This window comes from Acinonyx jubatus, chromosome A1 (genome assembly GCF_027475565.1).
Source record: "Acinonyx jubatus isolate Ajub_Pintada_27869175 chromosome A1, VMU_Ajub_asm_v1.0, whole genome shotgun sequence".
Lineage (NCBI taxonomy): Eukaryota > Metazoa > Chordata > Mammalia > Carnivora > Felidae > Acinonyx > Acinonyx jubatus.
Window position 1 is genome coordinate 61,987,491 of NC_069380.1, and position 6,157 is coordinate 61,993,647.

Sequence of the window (6,157 nt, forward strand, 5' to 3'; positions counted from 1 at the left end):
CTTTTATTTTGTTGTTTCCTGGACTGTTTTGTTTTGTGTTTTGTTTTATGTTGATGTCCCACTAGTTTATTTTTATTTTTGTTTCCCTTGTTTAATCCATTTTGAATTTTTGTGTAAGGTGTTAGAAAGTAGTCCTGCTTCATTCTTTGGCATGTAGCTGTCCAATTTTTTCAACACCATTTATTAAAAAGACTGTCTTTTCCCCATTGTAAATTGTTGCCTTCTTCAACACAGATTGATGGACTATTTAATTGTGAATTTATTATTCAGTCTTCATTCTGTCCCATTGATTTTTGTGTCTGTTTTTGTGCCAGTACCACACTGTTTTGATTACTACAGCTTTGTAGTATATCTTGAAATCCAGTATTATGATACCTCCAGCTTTGTTCTTCTTTCTCAGAGTTACTTTGGCTAGAGTATTCTGTGGTTCTATACAAATTTTAGTATAAATAGCAACACTCAGTGATATTGTAATAGCTATGTAACCAGACAGATGGTAGCTATACTTATGGTGAACATAAGGTATAAACTTGTCAAATCAGTAAGTTGTACATCTAAAATTAATGTAACACTGTTATATTTAAAAATGCTATTGGAATTAACATTGTGTTGTTAGGAGTACATACAATTGTAGAAGATGAGTAGACAGTATGACAAATATTTAATGAAAGTTACCTGTCTGTATCTTTAAGGCATGTGAAAACAATGATCTTGGTTCTCCATTTTGTAGGTTATTCAAGAAAAGGTGTGTGAGAACCTTTAGTTTGGGTTTTCTTAAATCATTACCTGCATGGCCAGAGAGGCCTGATTTTGGTCTTGTCTTGTTTGTATAGCCTAGGTATCAAGATTCTATTTTTTCTCCCTCTCTCATTAAAAAAAAATAATAAATTGATATTTTTTTTAAAAAAGGAAAACTTTAGCAAAACACACTTTAGTTTGCACAAACACATTTTACTGCAAATCACAAAGGAAAAACTTAAGTGAATGTAAGTTTCATTTTGAATAGTTTTATTGTTAATAAAAAATAAAACTATGTAAAAAGGATAGAAGGCGATAAAGGCAGTTACCCTCCCTCCTCAAAAACAAATATCTCATTAAATCTATCTGCCAGTTGATTTTTTAAAATAGTGCAGCCTATTCTGTAGTATACATCATAGAATGCATCCTAAAGACACACAAAAACGTAATGTCCATTTACCTCCATGCATAAATGTACCTGAAAAAGCTAACTCTAACATGGAAAGCAAAACGAGTTTTGAAACTTAATGTTTCAGAGAACATTCTGTAAAAGGAAATAAGCATGAATTGCTGGTATCAGAGCTCGTCCAAAATTCCTTCATTAGAATTAGCATTAGAAATCCAAATTTGGAGGGGGGAAATCAATGATCTACTTTCAAAGGTGGAGTCAGCAGTTTAAAAAAAGAGGCTGTGCACGTTGTTTTAGTAGTGTCACTTTTATCTCACTCCGATCTTCAAAAGCAGATGACCTTGTTTTGGGTTTCAGTAGAAAAATCTCTCATGAATTTACATGGCCATGTTAGCTGTATGGTGTTGATTGCAAAGATATAAAACGAAATAATGCCATAAACCAGCCCTTGAGACACACTGCCTTTTAAGCTATTTGCATAAAGATGGACTGCACATTGTTATGTGCCTGTAGTTAAACTCTCAAATCCAAAAGAATAAAGTAGTCTTTGGGTTTTCTAGAGAGCTCTAAAAGTGTAACCTATACAAGAATCTCACAAAGCAACCTTAAGAGAAGCAAAACAGAAAAATATATTAAACTTGTGAGCATTAGCACTTAGCTTGTTGTTTATCACATGCAACCCTAAAGCAAACACTAGTCACCTAAAATAGCCTTTCTCTGCAGAAAATGTCAAAATAAATATCATTGACACTTTGGGTTTGGTAGGAGAAGAATAAGTAAAAATACTGTGATTTCTCAATTCTTCAGGTAGATAATGAAAATAATAAGCTAAGCAATAAAAGTATGAGATATTAGTCCCTTTGGAAAATAAAAATGTTTCACTGGTGTGACTTTGAGATTTCTTCTGATACCCAAATGTCTTTGTGTTTATGTGTGTGCCATATAAATTCATATAATTTATACTTCTGTGAATGATTTGTGTTTTAAATATGAATCACTGTTGAATTAGTATTTTAATTATATTTATGCAATTAGAATTAAATGTGTAATTCTAGTCAAAATTTTTGGATGGCTGAAATAGAGCTTTTTCTAGAAAATTAGCATCCATTTCCCTACCAGTATCACAAAACAAATAACCAGGCAAATAGTTCCTGATTTTCTTTTTACAAAATGTTTTGAAATAAGGACTCTTTTACTTCATACTCTTGGAGAATATACTACATTGATTTTCTTTTATTCTGTATCAACTGCAAAGAAAATATAAAAAGATGTGCCTCTTTTAACTTGTATGATCAAGGACTGTTATTTGTTTCTCAGGGATGGTTGAATCTTATTTTTAAATGAGGGATTTGATCTTTGGTAATGGTGTTCAATACTTGATGTTCAGTGACACTGAAAGTTCTTAAGAGGTGTCTTGAAGACGGATCACTCTGAAGACCAGGAAAAACTGAGTTGGTGGCACTTCTTCCCCCCTCCCCCAACTTGAGCCAGAGTGGTTATTTTACTTGTTTCTTTAAAACATGTTTCATAATTGGGGCACTTGGGTGGCTCAGTTGGTTAAGCATCCGACTTCGGCTCAGGTCAGATCTCACGGTTTGTGAGTTCGAGCCCGGCATCGAGTTCTGTGCTGACAGCTTGGAGCCTAGAGCCTGCTTCAAATTATGTCTCCCTCTGTCTCTGTTCCTCCCCCACTTGTGCTCTGTCTCTCAAAAATACATAAAAGTATAAAAACAATGTTTTATAATTAGACTAAGTTATCCAATAGTGAAAGTATCTATTACCATTTTTCTCCATAGTTGCTAAGATATCTTCAATGGTAAGAATTTTGTAAGTTCTTTTATAATTGACGATTTGTAAGTGAAGTACTAATAACCGTAAAAGCTAATATATGTAGCACTTTCTAAACATAAGGAACTCTTCCAAAAGGTATAAAGTTAATTCACTTAGATTTCAAAGAAACCTTTTCAAAAATACTTGTATTAATATAGCTCCAAGTAATATGTCTGAAACATTCAATATTCATTAATATTCTTATACAAATATTATACAAATCCATTAGAAAACCAAGACCTCCCCAAAATTAACATATTCATACTGTTTGTTAGTGGTCAAATTTAATTTTTAAATTTTGTTTTCGTGTTTATTTTGAGAACAAGGGAATGTGAGCTGGGAGGGGCAGAGAGAGAGGGAGAGAGAGAATCCAAGCAGGCTGATGCAAGGCTCAGTCTTGTAAACCATGAGATCATGACCAGAGCCAAAATCAAGAATTGGACACTCAACTGACTGAGCCACCAGATGCCAAATTTATTTATTTTTAAACATTTTTAAATGTTTGTTTATTTTTGAGAGAGAGTGCAAGCAGAGAGGGGCACAGAGAGAGGGAGACACAGAATCTGAAGCAGGCTCCAGGATCTGAGCTGTCAGCACAGAGCCTGACATGGGGATCTAACTCACAGACTGCAAGATCATGACCTGAGCTGAAGTCAGCCGCTGAACCGACAGAGCCACCTAGGCACTCCTGAGATTTAAACTTAAAAAAAATATTGCCAGATTGAAAATACCAAAAATCAAAATTTGCTAGTACTCCCTTCCACTGAAAGTTGATGAAAAGGAGATTTCCGGGGTGAGTAGAAAGTGGTAAGTTCCTGGAAAGTGATTTGCCAGTAGGTATCAATAGCGTTAAAGATAAAACTTCCAGGAATTTCTCCAAAGGAGGCGATCATATTTAAAACTATTTAAGTACATGGTTGTTTATTACAGCATTAAATGTAATTCCAAACTGATCTGAAGAAAAAAATCTAAGCAGAAATTTTAAATAAAATTTGGAGTGTTCCTTTTACAAAATACTATAGAAATTGTGTTTACTAATACATTTGTAGCTTTTTTAGAACAAATTATAGCCTCAAAAAATGAAGACATTTATATATAGTAAGATCTCAATTGCATATAAGCATATATCCACACAGATTTAGATTTTAAAAAAGTGACTCTATATTATAAACCACCAGTTAGCTAAAAGCCCACTGCAGATAAATTTGGATTTAATTCCCAGCGTCATTTCATACACTAGTTCAGATTACCCCCTCCACATGCATAGCTTCTGAAATTTTTCAAATTCTATACAATTTTCTTTCCCCATCTTTCTGTGTACTCCTGTTCCAGATTTGCTGACACAGCATCTCCTGCATCAAGCTAAACATAAAGACCCATTCTTTCATATCCTTCATCCCCCAACAGAATGACTTGCCTGAAACACTTCATGAGTATTAATTTACTAAAATTTTGAAGGAAGCTAAGGTGTCATCACATACTGGGCAAGAATCTTTCTTCTATTTCCTGCATCCCTACCTCCTCCTAAACCTCCTTTCTGGAATAGCCAGTTTTGCCCCTTCTTCATATGTGATGGTTCTGCTGGCTTGAGACCCCTGATGGTTTGTTTGACCTTATGTGAGTTTTAAAAATTTTTGAGAAGATACAATTGTAGCCTTGACAGCATTCCTGAAGAATACACATTTTTGTTATTATAAATAATAAAGACTTTTTAGTGGCAAATAATGCTTCTAGAAGTAGAAAAAAAGATTGAATCAGAATTTTCAATAGAGAAAAACAGATAATACAAGTCATCTCCCCATTGGTCTGTATATGGGTTATCTAAGAATGGCATCTACAACCTGGGGCTGCATGAACTGTTCTTGCTCTCTGGTTGTGTAGGGGAATTCTTTCTTACCTGCTATCCACCAACCCTACAGTTCAAACCACTGAGCTGTCCTTGCTACGCCACAGACCCGGTCAGTGTCTGATTCTCTCTCTCTGTATTTTTTTTAACTAAGCTCCAGTATTAAGTAACATTCATATACTTAGAAGGATACATTTAAATTGGCAGATGAGAAAAGAGCAATCTTCATCCTACAATCATTTGTCATCTTCATAGTCCTGTTTGGGTTCCTTCCTTTGGACTCCTGGGAAAAGGTGGGTGACTTTCCATCCAAAGGACTTTTGCACCAAGATGTGAACATATGCTACATAACTGAAATGGATTATTTTAACTGAATTTATTATTGGATTAATATTTTACTCTTCGTGTCTTACCACCTGTATCTACTTGGGATGTCAAGTAATGAGGCCATGATAATAGCCCACCTAAGATCTCCCTTTCCTTGTTTTCTGAAGTCAACTTAATATTCAACCTCATCACTTTCTCCAATATTTCACAATTTTAGAAGTATTTTTAAAACATACATGAACCAAATAATCAACTGTGTGCAGTAGTTACTTTTGTTGGAGTCTCCTAATTTGACTCAAACAGTAAAAGATGATAAGAGAGCTGGAGAACCACTGGCTAGAGACTCCAACCCTGCATACAACCTTGCATTTAGAGCCCCGGCTTCTTCACTTCCTTTTTATGCTGGAATACAGAGGAGAACACAGAAGAAGGGGTCTGCATCTTTTATTATTTATGTCAAAAGGTAGCTGGGATGTACCTTTGGTTTTCAGAAAATCCACATGGGAAAAGGAATATCTAAATGATGAAGAAAATATGTATGTAACAAGAAGTGGAGCAATTCTCACACAAGTCATAATGAAATCTACCTCAGTAAGGATATGCTTGAAAATGAGGCAGAAGCTTTGTGCAGTGGCAGTATCGTAGCCAATGAGGTTTATCTGAGGAGCGATTATTGCTAATTGAAAATGAGGCGGAGACCCTCCTTCTACTGTAACTTTCCCCTTCTCATTCTATTTTCAGTAACAAGGATGAAGAGAAGTATAAAAGGAAAAAAGGAAACAACATCCAGAATGTGGTGTATCACATCAGTTCTTATACGTACAGCTTGTTCCTTTTCCATACATACCCAGACTCTAAGAATAGTTGTTCCGTGCCCTTTTGAAACGTGTAACTCCCCTGTGCTCCCCATCTAGGACCTGGTTTCTCCCTCTAGGCACTCATGCCTCTTTCCACTAATAGGTAAGAGGGAAGAAGACACCCAATTTCAAGTGGAATATGTGTACTGA

The 6,157-nt window shown here is 35.1% G+C and overlaps 1 pseudogene; it reads left to right on the forward strand.

Moving 5' to 3' along the window:
• The first annotated feature begins 5,769 nt into the window (after positions 1-5,769).
• Positions 5,770-5,937, forward strand: LOC113601181 (uncharacterized; annotated as a pseudogene).
• The last annotated feature ends 220 nt before the right edge of the window (positions 5,938-6,157 follow it).